Source organism: Lampris incognitus, chromosome 2 (genome assembly GCF_029633865.1).
Source record: "Lampris incognitus isolate fLamInc1 chromosome 2, fLamInc1.hap2, whole genome shotgun sequence".
In the NCBI taxonomy this organism is placed as follows: Eukaryota; Metazoa; Chordata; class Actinopteri; order Lampriformes; family Lampridae; genus Lampris; species Lampris incognitus.
The window spans coordinates 69,994,437-70,010,604 of record NC_079212.1 but is presented as its reverse complement, the minus strand read 5'-3'; positions in this window follow the sequence as shown (position 1 = coordinate 70,010,604).

Here is a 16,168-nt window from a genome sequence, read left to right as displayed (position 1 = left end):
ATGCGCGTCCTGGTGGTAGATCAAACACTCACCCGTTTCAAGCTTGAACCGAATAGTTTTGACCTCACGCACATTCTCCTGAAGGACAACCAAAGACTAAACTTAAAAAGAGTGTTAGAAATGCAAACACACAAGACCACCAACCCCTCACGGTTTAGCTGCTCATCACATTTCCTTTCCTTTCCTTTCCTTTCCTTTCCTTTCCTCCTTCCTTTCCTTTCCTTTCCTTTCCTTTCCTTTCCTTTCCTTTCCTTTCTTCTTCCTTTCCTCTCCTTTCCTTTCCCTCTCTGTCCATATCTTTTTCCTTTCATCGAGTATTATCCTTATTGTCTCAGTCCCGCCTCTTTCACCTCGTTTATTGCTCCCTTTTCTCATCAGCTGTCTTCTCTCTCACCCTCTCCGTCCTCTCTCCAACACTCCCCTCCCCTCTGCTTTGTAAACTATTGCTCTTCTCTTCGTCTCTCATCTGAGGGTGATGGAGCGAGACTGGAGGAGTGGGAGGAGGGGGAGGATGGGGAGGAGTGAGAGAAGGGGGAGGAGGGAGAAGAGCGGGGATCCATGAGAATGAAAAAAAAGAAGCCTGGACTTGACCCCTGTTTTCTGGGCTCCAAGCAGTCTCCTCTGCACCCTAGGCCAATGACGGATGGAGAGACAGCTACTGACACACACACACACACACACACACACACACACACACACACACACACACACACACACACACACACACACACACACACACACACACACACACACACACACACACACACTGCTAATATGGCGAAATTCGATTCAGGCGCCCGCAAACTAAGCTGGCCGTCTTCACATCAGCGTGCCATCAGTGTGCCATCAGTGTCACATCAGCGTGACATCAGTGTGACATTAGTGTGCCATCAGCATGCAATCAGCATGACATCAGCGTGCCATCAGCGTGCCATCAGCGTGACATCAGCGTGATATCAGCGTGACATCAGTGTGACATCAGCGTGCCGTCAGCGTGCCATCAGCATGCCATCAGTGTGACATCAGTGTGGCATCAGTGTGACATCAGTGTGGCACCAGCGTGACATCAGTGTGCCATCAGCGTGCCATCAGTGTGCCATTGCCATGTGGCTGGGCACACTGTCTGTCTGTGATGACGTGCACATCAGTGCACCTTGACACCGTTAACATCGGGTTGTATTCATGTGCATAGACCTATGTATGTGTCAGGCCGTCCTTGCGTGTGTGTGTGTGTGTGTGTGTGTGTGTGTGTGTGTGTGTGTGTGTGTGTGTGTCGGCATGTTGGAGAGAATGTATGTTTTCATACAGCCATGCATCTTTCCCCTCGGGGGGACCAGTGAGCGGAGCTCCAGTTCGGCTCTTTCACCATCACGACCCCCGTAGACCCCCGCGCGGAAGAGACCTCGACAAACTGAGAGACAACACAGGAGGGGCACCAGCTGGATACCAGGCAGAGATCTGGACCAGGATCCAAAGGGCTGAACATGAATCTACATCCGCCCACCACACAGCCTGCAGGCACGTGAAGGCAGCGTGTAGACAGTATCACGCACAGCGAGCCTGCCGTTTACTCTGCTGGTGGGTGGCGGTGCCAAACGGTTGTGTTACTGCTCTGCTTAAAGGCCAGTTTGCTACAGGGTGCTATGAAGTGCTGCAGAGGGGTGCAGCAGAGGGGTGCAGCAGAGGGGTGCAGCAGAGGGGTGCAGCAGAGGGGTGCAGCAGGGTGCGAGCCAAACGTCTGTGATAGATGATAGATCAGCTGTGTGGAGCTGAGTGTGGACAACGTGACTGGGTGGGGTGAGTTGTGGTGTGTCCTGTGAGAACTTCGTGTGTGTGTGTGTGTGTGTGTGTGTGTGAGAGAGAGAGAGTGTTTGTGTGTGTTTGTGCGCGCGCACGTGTGGTTTCACAAGTATGTACTAATGTTTAACAACACGAGATAATAACAGGAGACGTTATGAAGACATTATGTGTGTACAGTGTCTGTCTGGGTTCGTATAGATGGAGGAAGGTTTTCTATTGTTCCCCCTTCTCTCCCCCCTCTCACTCTCTGTCTCTCACTCTCTCTCTCTTCTGCTCTTTTCTCTCTCTCCCTCTCCCTCTATCTCTCTCTCCCTCTCTCTCCCTCTGTCTCTCAATTCAATTCAGCATTTGCTTTATTGGCATGGCATACGTTTTTGTACATATTGCCAAAGCCTGTTGTGCTGTTGTTTTACATGCTCTCTCTCTCTCTCCCCCCCATCTCTCTCTCCCTCCCCCTCTCCCCCCCATCTCTCTCCCTCTCCCCCCTCTCTCTCCTTCATCTCTCTCTCTCTCCTCTCCCTCTCCCCCTCTGTCTCTCTCCCTCTCTGTCTCTCCTTCCATCTCTCTCTCTCTCTCTCCCTCCCTCTCTCTCCCCCCCTCTCCCCCCCCTCTCCCCCTCTCTCTCCCCCCCTCTCTCTTTCCTTCCATCTCTCCCTCTCCCTCTCCCCCTCTGTCTCTCTCTCTCCCTCCCTCCATCTCCCTCTCTCTCCCTCTCTCTCTCCCTCTCCTTCCCCCTCTCTCTCCCACTCTCCCTCTCTCTCTCCCTCCCTTTCTCTCTCTCCCTCCCCCCCTCTCTGTCCCTCTCTCTCTCCCTCTCCCTCTCTCTTCCTCTCCCCCTCTGTCTCTCTCCCTCTCTGTCTCTCCTTCCATCTCTCTCTCTCCCTCTCCCTCCCTCTCTATCCCCCATCTCTCCCTCCCTCTCCCCTCTGTCTCTCTCCCCCTCTCTCTTTCCTTCCATCTCTCCCTCTCCCTCTCCCCCCCACTCTCTCTCCCTCCATCTCCCTCTCTCTCCCTCTCCTTCCCCCTCTCTCTCCTCTCTCTCCCTCCCTTTCTCTCCCTCTCTCTTTCTCTCTCGCTCTTCCTCCCTCCCTCTGTCTATCTGTCCCCCTCTCTCTCTCCCTCCCTCTCTCTCGCTACCTCTCTCTCTCTCTCTCTCTCTCTCTCTCCCCCCCCCCCTCTCCCCTCCCTCTCTCTCTTTCTTCCTGTAGCCTTTTTGTTTCCCCTCAAGGAAACAATCAAACTCACGGTCACGGAAGTCATCGTTCTCGGGTGTCTCCGTGTAATCTATCACACCGTTGTTTTGTCTTATTTTAGTCCTCGTTCAGTCTGTCCTGTTGTTGCATTTTGTAAAAATAAAATTGAAGAATGAGTCTGTGAATAGACTCCTGTGGGCTAGAGGCTAATAATACCAGCGGCTGTGGGATGCATGTTTTTCACACTGGGAAGAAAAACATCAAGTGTTGTGAGGCTGCTCTGACTGCGTTTATGACACCGGTCTTCTTTCTTTCTTTCTTTCTTTCTTTCTTTCTTTCTTTCTTCTTCTTCTTTCTTTCTTTCTTTCTTTCTTTCTTTCTTTCTTTCTTTCTTTCTTTCTTTCTTTCTTTCTTTCTTTCTTTCTTTCTTTCTTTCTTTCTTCTTTCCTTCTTTCTTTCTTTCTTTGTGCCGTTTCCATGCACGCACGCACGCACACACACACACACAAACACACACACGCACACACACACACACACACACACACACACACACACACACACATGTATATCTCAGCTAGATGGCTCAGTAGGAAAGAATGCTGTCCCGGCTTTCCCGCCGGAGATCGGGGTTCAAACTTCGATTGGGATGATTGTCCAGTAAGAGTCCGTGAGCTCGACTCCTGATGCTGTACAAGCCACCAACTACCTCAGATGAGACTGAGGTTGACACGAATAGAGTCACGCCAGCTCGGATTTCGCCTGGGGAAACAGGTCATGGTCTAGTGTTGGGGAAACTGGGCGACCTGATGAGGAATGGGCTACTGGAAAAACACGTTGGTGGACAATGGCTGATACTCTGGAACTGGTGGGATGCTACTATAAGAGCAGACCCCTGCAGAGGAACTGTGGACCAGTAGGAGACCTAAGTCCACACTGACTCTCTGAGCCTGGACGGACTACAAGAAAGCCTATGATTCAATACTGGGGTGCTTGGCACTATACCAAGCCAACAGGTCACCAACAGCCTCCATCAAGAACTCGGCGTGGCAGTGGAAACCAACACTAGACCCACTCAAACACCATCACACAGGTAACCATCAAATGTAGCACGTGCTAAGGTGATGCACCATCCCCGCTGCTGTTCTCCATTGGGCCCTCGGTCAGACCATCACACAGAGTGGATATGACATCGGTTCAGAAGTGGAGTTGCGCAGGTGCATGGAATGAAATGACAATTACATCTTCCTAACTCCCGGTCCATCATGTCCTCTCTTGCACTACCGGAAAATACAGTAAGCATCTTTTTCAGTGAATGATCACTCAAAACTAAAATGAAGATGTAAATCTGGGCGGCACGGTGGCGCAGTGATACGCGCTGTAACCTCACAGCGAGAACGTCCTGGGTTCGAATCCCGGGGTGAGCCCATCCTGGGGGTCATCCCAGATCGTCCTCTGTGCGGAGTTTGCAGGTTCTCCCCAATGTCTGTGGTGGGTTTTTTCCGGTTTCCAGCCACAGCAAAAAAGGCATGCATGTTAGGGTTAATACTCCTGTCTGTGCCCCTTAGCAAGGCACGGCAAGACGAACCGGAGTTGGTCCCCTGGCACTGCACGGCGGCTGCCCACTGCTGCTAGCTACACAGCTAGGGTGGGCTAAATGCAGAGAGAGGAATTTCCCCACGGGGGTCAATAAAGCACCTCAAAATAATGATAATAAAACCACACATAAAGGAACACGAGTGACGTCACCAAGCAGTAATTTATAACTTCCGCCAGACACACATGTGGGTTTGACATCTACTTACCAGCTGCAGTCGTGTGAAAGGGATACTCTGGTGAAGTGTTGGCAATATTTCGCTATCACAAAGTACACACTGATCAGGCAAACCAGGTAAGCTGGACTGCAATGTCGAGAGGATGAGTAGGAGGGATGAAGGGCAGGAAGAGCCTTCACACAGAGCAGAAGAATGCTCAGCAGGCTTCAGTGAGGAGGAGGTGGTGTCGGTGTGATGTCGGTGTGATGTCATTGTGATGTTATGTGATGTCGGTGTGATGTTGTGTGATGTTGTGTGATGTTGGTGTGATGTTGTGTGATGTTGTGTGATGTTGTGTGATATTGGGGTGATGTTGTGTGATGTTGTTGTGATGCTGTGTGATGTTGTTGTGATATTGGTGTGATGTTGGTGTGATGTTGTGTGATGTTGTGTGATGTTGTGTGATGTTGGGTTGATGTTGGGGTGATGTTGTGTTATGTTGTGTGATGTTGTTGTGATGTTGTTGTGATGTTGGTGTGATGTTGTGAGATGTTGGGGTGATATTGGTGTGATGTTGTTGTGATATTGGTGTGGTGTTGGTGTGATGTTGTTGTGATGTTGGTGTGATGTTGTGTGATGTTGGTGTGATGTTGTTGTGATGTTGGTGTGATGTTGTGTGATGTTGGTGTGATGTTGTGTGATGTTGATGTGATGTCAAACACCTCACACAGGCGACTAAACACCGCCAGTACTGAAATGAATTCTGAAGGGCAGGTAGAAAATAAAACCAAACACACAGGTGATGTCTGTCAACCAGTGACTCGAGCTGATGCCTCTTAAAAAGAAGGATTAATACCTCATATACCCATGTACCCTTCTCACATATCCATATGCCCCTCTCATATACCCATACACTCCTCTCATAATACCATGTACCCCTCTCATATACCCATACACTCCTCTCATATACCCATATACCCCTCTCATATACCAATATACCCCCTCATAGACCCAAATACCCTTCTCATATACCCATGTACCCCTCTCATATACCTATATACCCCTCTAATATACCAATCTACTCCCCCCATATACCTCTGTAGCCCTTGCATATACCCATATTTCTCCTCTCATATACCCATATACTCCTCTCATATACCCATATACTCCTCGCATATACCCAGATCCCCCTCTCATATACCAATATACCCAAATCATAGACCTATATACCCTTATCATATACCTATGTACCCCTCTCATATACCCATATACTCCTCTCATATACCCATATACTCCTCGCATATACCCATGTACCCCTTTAATATACCCATATACCCCTCTCATATACCCATATACCCCTTTCATAAACCCATATGCTCCTCTCACATACCCATGTGCCCCTCTCATATACCCATATCCCATATACCCTCTCATATACCCATATACTCCTCTCATATACCCATGTGTCCATCTCATATACCCATATACTCCTCTCATATATCAATATACCCCTCTCATATACCCATATACTCCTCTTATTACTCAAATACCCCTTTCATATACCCATATAACCCTCTCATATATCCATATACCCCTCTCATATACAAATATACTCCTCTCATATACCCATGTGCCCCTCTCATATACCCATATACCCTCTCATATACCCATATACTCCTCTCATATACCCATGTGTCCCTCTCATATACCCATATACTCCTCTCATATACCCATGTCTCCCTCTCATATACCCATATACTCCTCTCATATACCCATATACTCAAATCATAGACCTATATACCCTTCTCATATACCCATGTACCCTTTCACATACCCATATACCCCTCTCATATACCCATATATTCCTCTCATATACCCAGGTACCACTCTCATATACCCATATGCTCCTCTCGTATACCCATATACCCCTCTCGTATACCCATATACCCCTCTCATATACCCACATACTCCTCTCATATACCCATATACTCCTCTCATATACCCATATACTCCTCGCATATACCCATGTACTCCTTTCATATACCCATATGCCCCTCTCCCTCTCATATACCCATATACTACTACTACTACTACTACTACTTTCGGCTGCTCCCGTTAGGGTTCGCCACAGCGGATCATCCGTTTCCATTTCTTCCTGTCTTCTGCATCTTCCTCTGTCACACCAGCCACCTGCATGTCTTCCCTCACCACATCCATAAACCTCCTCTTTGGCCTTCCTCTTCTCCTCTTCCCTGGCAGCTCCATATTCAGCATCCTTCTCCCAATATACCCAGCATCTCTCCTCCACACATGTCCAAGCCATCTCAATCTTGCCTCTCTTGCTTTGTCTCCAAACCGTCCAACCTGAGCTGTCCCTCTAATATAATCGCTCCTAATCCTGTCCTTTTTGGTTACTCCCAGTGAAAATCTTAGCATCTTCAACTCTGCCACCTCCAGCTCCGCCTCCTGTCTTTTCGTCAGTGCCACTGTCTCCAAACCATATAACATAGCTGGTCTCACAACCATCTTGTAAACTTTCCCTTTAACTCTTGCTGATACCATTCTGTCTCAAATCACTCCTGATACACTTCTCCACCCACTCCAACCTGCCTGCACTCTCTTTTTCACCTCTCTACTGCACTCCCCGTTACTTTGGACAGTTGACCCCAAGTATTTAAACTCAAATGCCTTTGTCACCTCCACTCCTTGCATCCTGACCATTCCACTGTCCTCTCTCTCATTCACGCATAGGTATTCCGTCTTGCTCCTACTGACTTTCATTCCTCTTCTCTCCAGTGCATACCTCCATCTCTCCAGGCTCTCCTCAACCTGCACCCTACTCTCGCTACAGATCACAATGTCATCCGCGAACATCATCGTCCATGGAGACTCCTGCCTGATCTTGTCCGTCAACCTGTCCATCACCATTGCAAACAAGAAAGGGCTAAGAGCCGATCCTTGATGTAATCCCACCTCCACCTTGAACCCATCTGTCATTCCAACCGCACACCTCACCATTGTCACACTTCCCTCAAACGTATCCTGCACCACTCCTACATACTTCTCTGCAATTCCTGACTTCCTCATACAATACCACACCTCCTCTCTCGGCACCCTGTCATAAGCTTTCTCTAAATCTACAAAGACACAATGCAACTATTTCTGGCCTTCTCTATACTTCTCAATCAACATTCTCAAAGCAAACATCGCATCTGTGGTGCTCTTTCGTGGCATGAAACCATACTGCTGCTCGCTGATCGTCACCTCTCCTCTTAACCTAGCTTCTATTACTCTTTCCCAAATCTTCATGCTGTGGCTGATCAACCTTATACCTCTGTAGTTGCTACAGTTCTGCACATCGCCCTTGTTCTTGAAAATCGGTACCAGTATGCTTCTTCTCCACTCCTCAGGCATCCTCTCACTTTCCAGGATTGTGTTAAACAATCTAGTTAAAAACTCCACTGCCATCTCTCCTAAACATCTCCATGCCTCCACAGGTATGTCATCAGGACCAACTGCCTTTCCACTCTTCATCCTCTTCATAGCTGCCCTCACTTCCTCCTTGCTAATCCGCTGAACTTCCTGATTCACTATCCCTACATCATCCAACCTTCTCTCTCTCTCATTTTCTTCATTCATCAGCCCCTCAAAGTATTCCTTCCACCTTCTTAGCACACTCTCCTCGCTTGTCAGCACATTTCCATCTCTATCCTTGATCTCCCTAACTTGCTGGACATCCTTTGCAGCTTGGTCCCTCTGTCTAGCCAATCGGTACAAGTCCTTTTCTCCTTCCTTAGTGTCTAATCTGTCATACAACTCACCATACGCCTTTTCCTTTGCCTTTGCCACCTCTCTCTTTGCTTTACGCTGCATCTCCTTGTACTCCTGTCTACTTTCTTCATCTCTCTTACTATCCCACTTCTTCTTTGCCAACCTTTTCCTCTGTATAATTTGCTGTACTTCCTCATTCCACCACCAAGTCTCCTTGTCTTCCTTCCTCTGTCCTGATGACACACCAAGTACCTTCCTAGCTGTCTCCCTCACTATTTCTGCAGTGGTTGTCCAGCCATCTGGCAACTCTTCACTACCGCCTAGTGCCTGTCTTAACTCCTGCCTGAACTCCACACAACAGTCTTCCTTCTTCAACTTCCACCATTTGAGCTTCGGCTGTGTCTTCACTCGCTTCCTCTTCTTGGTCTCCAAAGTCATCCTACAGACCACCATCCGATGCTGCCTAGCTACGTTCTCCCCTGTCACCACCTTGCAGTCTCCAATCCCTTTTAGATGGCGCCTTCTACATAAGATATAGTCCACCTGTGTGCACTTTCCTCCACTCTTGTACGTCACCCTGTGTTCCTCCCTCTTCTTGAAATATGTATTCACCACAGACATTTCCATCCTTTTCGCAAAATCGACCACCATCTGTCCTTCCACATTTCTCTTCTTGACTCCATACCTTCCCATCACCTCCTCATCACCTCTGTTCCCTTCACCAACATGTTAATTTAAGTCAGCTCCAATCACCACTCTCTCCTCCTTGGGTACCCTCTCCACCATGTCGTCCAACTCACTCCAGAATTCTTCTTTTTCATCCATCTCACACCCAACTTGCGGGGCATATGCGCTGATAACATTCAGCAATAAACCTTCAATTTCCAGCTTCATGCTCATCACTCTGTCTGACACTTTCTTCACCTCCAGCAAGCTCTTGACATACTCTTCCTTCAGAAATACCCCTACCCCATTACTCCTCCCATTCACACCATGGTAGAAGAGTTTGAACCCACCTCCGATACTCCTGGCCTTACTCCCCTTCCACCTGGTCTCTTGCACACACAGTATGCCTACCTTTCTTCTTTCCATCATGTCAGCCAGCTCTCTCCCTTTACCAGTCATAGTGCCAACATTCAAAGTTCCAACTCTCACCTCCACATGCCTACCCTTCCGCCTCTCTAGCTGCCTCTGGACATGCTTTCCCCCTCTCCTTCTCCTTCACCCAACAGTAGCATAGTTTCCAACGACACCCTGCTGGTTAACAGTACCGGTGGCGGTCGTTGATAACTCGGGCCTCGACCGATCCGGTATGTAAATCTTATTTATGATCCGCATATTTGATTTGGCAAAGATTTTATGCCGGATGCCCTTCCTGACGCAACCCTCCCCATTTGTCCGGGCTTGGGACCGGCACTAAGGATGCACTGGCTTGTGCATCCTCAGTGGCTGGGTTTCATATACCCATATACCCCTCTCATAAACCCATATACTCCTCTCATATACCATGTACCCCTTTCATATACCCGTATACTCCTCTTGTATACCAATAAACCCCTCTCATATACCCATATGCCCCTCTCATATACCCCTCTCATATACCAATAAACCCCTCTCATATACCCATATACTCCTCTCATATACCCATATACTCCTCTCATATACCCATATACTCCTTGCATATACCCATGTACTCCTTTCATATACCCATATGCCCCTCTCATATACCCATATACCCCTCTCATAAACCCATATACTCCTCTCATATACCATGTACCCCTTTCATATAACCGTATACTCCTCTCGTATACCAATAAACCCCTCTCATATACCCATATGCCCCTCTCATATACCAATAAACCCCTCTCATATACCCATATACCCCTTTCATATACCCCTCTCACGCTGAACTAACATTTTTAGAGACGTTAATGGGATCACCTTTTGGTATAAAAGCATCTGTGGTTTATAATTTCAGGAAAGTGGTCTGGGATATGGCATAGCGGTCTTCCCAGGCACTGCCTCTGCAGTTTCCGGGAATGTGTTGCAGTGTGAAACAACCCCCCAAGTCCCAGAATTCACACGTGCTTTTGTAAGTTTTACTCAACATCGTATTCAAGATTAAAACACAAGACTGGGACTCTGTGTGGTGGATATGCACATGCAGAGCCGACAGCTTCCCGTTCCCACAGCAAAGCCTCCTCCCTCCGCTGCTGCTCTGCCATGCTGCAGCCGTCACCGCGGCCAGCAGCCGCTGCAGGTTGCGTAATACTTGACAACATACAAAGAAGCAACACATCACAGAGTACACAACATAGTGTACTTTCCAGCTCTGTATGAGCAAGGAGTTGACAACGTGCCGTGACCGAGGGGCAGGGAGGTGCTGTGTGAGTGTGTGTGTGTGTGTGTGTGTGTGTGTGTGTGTGCGTGCGTGCATGTGAGCGTGTGTGCGTGTGTGTGTGCGTGTGTGTGTGTGTGTCAGGGGACTTTTCAGGAAAAAGACGGATGTATGTGGAATCAGCTTGGTGGTATGAAGGGGTTCTCATCCAAAATCCCTGGGTTGGAAACCGAGGAAAACGCCACGATTTATCTCCTCAGCTCCGGATCCCATAAGATCTAGTCAGGCATAATCAACTATGATAGCTCACTCTATACACTATCATAGCTATCTATGGTAGCTAAGTATAAGTGTGTGTGTCACTATATATATTAACATTTATATTCATAAATAAAAATACATCACATATATGTATATATATTTATATATAAAATTATATATTCATTTACAGTTATACACACGCACACACACATATGTATATATATATATATACACACACACATATACATATATAAACACACACAGACACACATACATACATACCTACATATACACACACACACACACACACACACACACACACACACACACACACACACACACATATATATATATATATATATATATATATATACACACACATATATAAACACACACAGACACACATACATACATACATATACACACATACAGACATACACACACACAAACACACACACACACACACACATATATATATATATATATATATATATACACACACACACACACACACACACACACACACACACACACACACACACACACACACACACACACACACACACACACACACACACACACACACACACATATATACACTCACCGGTCACTTTATTAGGTACACCTTGCTAGTACCGGGTTGGACCCCCTTTTGCCTTCAGAACTGCCTTAATCCTTCGTGGCATAGATTCAACAAGGTACTGGAAATATTCCTCAGAGAGTTTGGTCCATATTGACATGATAGCATCACGCAGTTGCTGCAGATTTGTCGGCTGCACATCCATGATGCGAATCTCCCGGTCCACCACATCCCAAAGGTGCTCTATTGGATTGAGATCTGGTGACTGTGGAGGCCATTTGAGTACAGTGAACTTATTGTCATGTTCAAGAAACCAGTCTGAGATGATTCGAGCTTTATGACATGGCGCGTTATCCTGCTGGAAGTAGCCATCAGAAGATGGGAACACTGTGGTCATAAAGGGATGGACATGGTCAGCAACAATACTCAGGTAGGCTGTGGCGTTGACACGATGCTCAATTGGTACTAAGGGGCCCAAAGTGTGCCAAGAAAATATCCCCCACACCATTACACCACCACCACCAGCCTGAACCATTGATACAAGGCAGGATGGATCCATGCTTTCATGTTGTTGATGCCAAATTCTGACCCTACCATCCGAATGTCGCAGCAGAAATCGAGACTCATCAGACCAGGCAACGTTTTTCCAATCTTCTATTGTCCAATTTTGGTGAGCCTGTGCGAATTGTAGCCTCAGTTTCCTGTTCTTAGCTGACAGGAGTGGCACCCGGTGTGGTCTTCTGCTGCTGTAGCCCATCTGCCTCAAGGTTCGATGTGTTGTGTGTTCAGAGATGCTCTTCTGCATACCTCGGTTGTAATGAGTGGTTATTTGAGTTATTGTTGCCTTTCTATCAGCTCGAACCAGTCTGGCCATTCTCCTCTGACCTCTGGCATCAACAAGGCATTTTCACCCACAGACCTGCCGCTCACTGGATATTTTCTCTTTTTCGGACCATTCTCTGTAAACCCTAGAGATGGTTGTGCGTGATAATCCCAGTAGATCAGCAGTTTCTGAAATACTCAGACCAGCCCGTCTGGCACCAACAACCATGCCACATTCAAAGTCACTTAAATCACCTTTCTTCCCCATTCTGATGCTCGGTTTGAACTGCAGCAGATCGTCTTGACCATGTCTACATGCCTAAATGCATTGAGTTGCTGCCATGTGATTGGCTGATTAGAAATTTGCGTTAACGAGCAGTTGGACAGGTGTGCCTAATAAAGTGGCCGGTGAGTGTATATATATATATATATATATATATATATATATATATATATATATATATATATATATATATATATATATATATATATACATATATATAAACACACACAAACACACACATATACATACATACATACATACATACATACATACATACATACATACATACACACACACACTCACACACACACACACACACACACATATATATATATATATATATACATATATACATATATAAACACACACACACACACACACACACATATTTATCAATGTCAGCATCGTCACATATCTGTGTGTGTGCGTGTGTGTGTGTGTGTGTGTGTGTGTGTGTGTGTGTGTGTGTGTTTGCTTTCGCTGTAGTAACACCAACCCCGGGCTACATGGACTTTGGTTTATGGGCCTTGTTGTGTGTCAACCTTTACCCTGCTGCTTCCTTCACCCGCACACTGCACAGGTCGTGTTGTTCAAGGTGCAGTGTTGTTTTGTTAGTGTGTTGCTGCTGTGGCCCTGGGCAACACACACACACACACACACACACACACACACACACACACACACACACACACACACATTTGGTCTTTTCATAAATATGAATGGCCTGTAGTTTATGGAGTATGTTTCATAATGACAGTGTATGTTCAGCTTTCATAATAATAACAGTGTATATAGAATAGAATAGAACGGAACAGAATAGAATAGAATAGAATAGAACGGAACAGAATAGAATAGAATAGAATATAATAGAATAGAACGGAATAGAATAGAATAGAATAGTAAATCACAATAGAATGGAGCTCCTGCCGGGAACGTGTCCACATACTCACATATGGCTGCCCCCTCCCTTTGTAGCACCTACCTACTATAGAAACGTGTGTGTGTGTGTGTATGCATGTGTGTGTTTGTGTGCATGTGTGTGCATGCGCGTGCACATGTCTGTTTGTGTGTGTGTGCGCGCCTGCCATTGAAAGCTGATGTATGTGAGACGTTGTGAACAGTTCAGTTATCATCAGTGCACCACATCAGCTTCCTCACTTGCAGAGCTTCTGCGTTTGACAGAGTTTAAGAGTCTGGTCTGAGTGACGGGATAACTAATAAGTCATAACCCATAACTCATAACTCATAACGCATAACTCATAACTAAACAACTAATAACTTATAACTCATAACTCATAACTCCTCACTTATAACTAATAACTCATAACTAATAACTCATAACTCATAACTAATAACCCATAACTAATAACTCATAACCCATAACTCCTCACTTATAACTAATAACTAATAACTCATAACTCATAACTCATAACTCCTCACTTATAACTAATAACTCATAACTCATAACTCCTCACTTATAACTAATAACTAATAACTCATAACTCATAACTCCTCACTTATAACTAATAACTCATAACCCATAACTCCTCACTTATAACTAATAACTCATAAAATCATAACTAATAACTCATAACTCATAACCCATAACTCCTCTTATAACTAATAACTCATAACTCATAACTAATAACTCATAACCCATAACTCCTCACTTATAACTAATAACTAATAACTCATAACTCATAACTCCTCACTTATAACTAATAACTCATAGCCCATAACTCCTCACTTATAACTAATAACTAATAACTCATAACTCATAACTCCTCACTTATAACTAATAACTCATAACTCATAACTCCTCACTTATAACTAATAACTCATAACTAATATCTCATAACTCATAATTGATAACTACAACTGATAACTGATAACTAATAACTCATGACTAATAACTCATAAGTCATAACTAATGATGTATAACTGTAACTCATAACTAATAACTTATGACTAATAACTCATAACTCATAACTTCTTCTTCTCCTTTCCCAGGGGTCACCACAGCGGAATCGACAGTTTCCATCGGTACCCTGTGAGGGTACAACACCTATGGCTGACTTGTCAATCCGCATGATGATCTGGCTACATTTTACGTCGGATGCCCTTCCTGACACAACCACTAACCCTATGGACGAACTCATAACTCATAACTATTAACTAATAACTTATAACTAATAACTCCTAACTCCTAACTAATAAGTAATAACTCCTAACTAATAAGTAATAAGTAATAACTAATAACTTATAACTAATAACTCCTAACTAATAAGTAATAACTCATAACTAATAACTCATAACTAATAAGTAATAACTCCTAACTAATAAGTAATAACTAATAACGGTAACACTTTAGTATGGGGAACATAAAAAAACTTAATTACTAGTGAATTAGTAATGATCAAGATGTCACTTTAGTATGGGGAACATATTCTAAGTAACAAAAACTTAATTTAGAGTAATTTAACACTATGAAAACTTGTAGTTTTGTGTTTTGTTATGTAAGCACAGACCATATTCATTAAGTGTTAGTAAGGGAGAATAACTCTTCTTGTGGTACTACCACCTTATAAAGGCCATACTAAGCAAAGCATATTGAGATGGTACTACTAATAAGCAATAATTCTGAGGTTATAGAGGGAAAACTCATAGTTAATGGCTTACTGGTTGTGTAATAAGGCCATGCAGAATAATGCATTAATGAGTACGTAATAATGACCAATTAAGAGCCAATATGTTGCTAATTTGCATGCTAATAAGCACCTAATTAATGATGACTACGTTCCCCATACTAAAGTGTTACCCTAATAACTCCTAACTAATAAGTAATAACTATTAACTCCTAACTAATAAGTAATAACTAATAAGTAATAACTAATAGCTAATAACTCCTAACTAATAAGTAATAACTCTCAACTCCTAACTAATAAGTAATAACTAATAGCTAATAATTCATAACTAATAACTAATAACTTATAAATCATAACTCCTAACTCCTAACTAATAAGCAATAACTCTTAACTCCTAACTAATAAGTAATAACTAATAACTCATAACTAATAGCTAATAACTAATAACTAAACTGCTCCTTCGTATTTGCAGCGTTATCTTTGTTTGACGCCACACTGGAACCCAGGAGCGCTCTCTGTGGGATCAGCACAACAAGCAGTGCAGACCAGCACATCCCAGACGGAGGACGCCAGGCTCCGGCAGCGAGCAGAACCAAACCCGCCTTCACATGGATGTAAGGTCACACAACACACGCGCACACTCGACCTTCTACCCCCCTACCCCCTGCTTTACTGCCCCTGCACTCATATCAACATGTGCAGGCATGGGCATGGACGGGTTTGT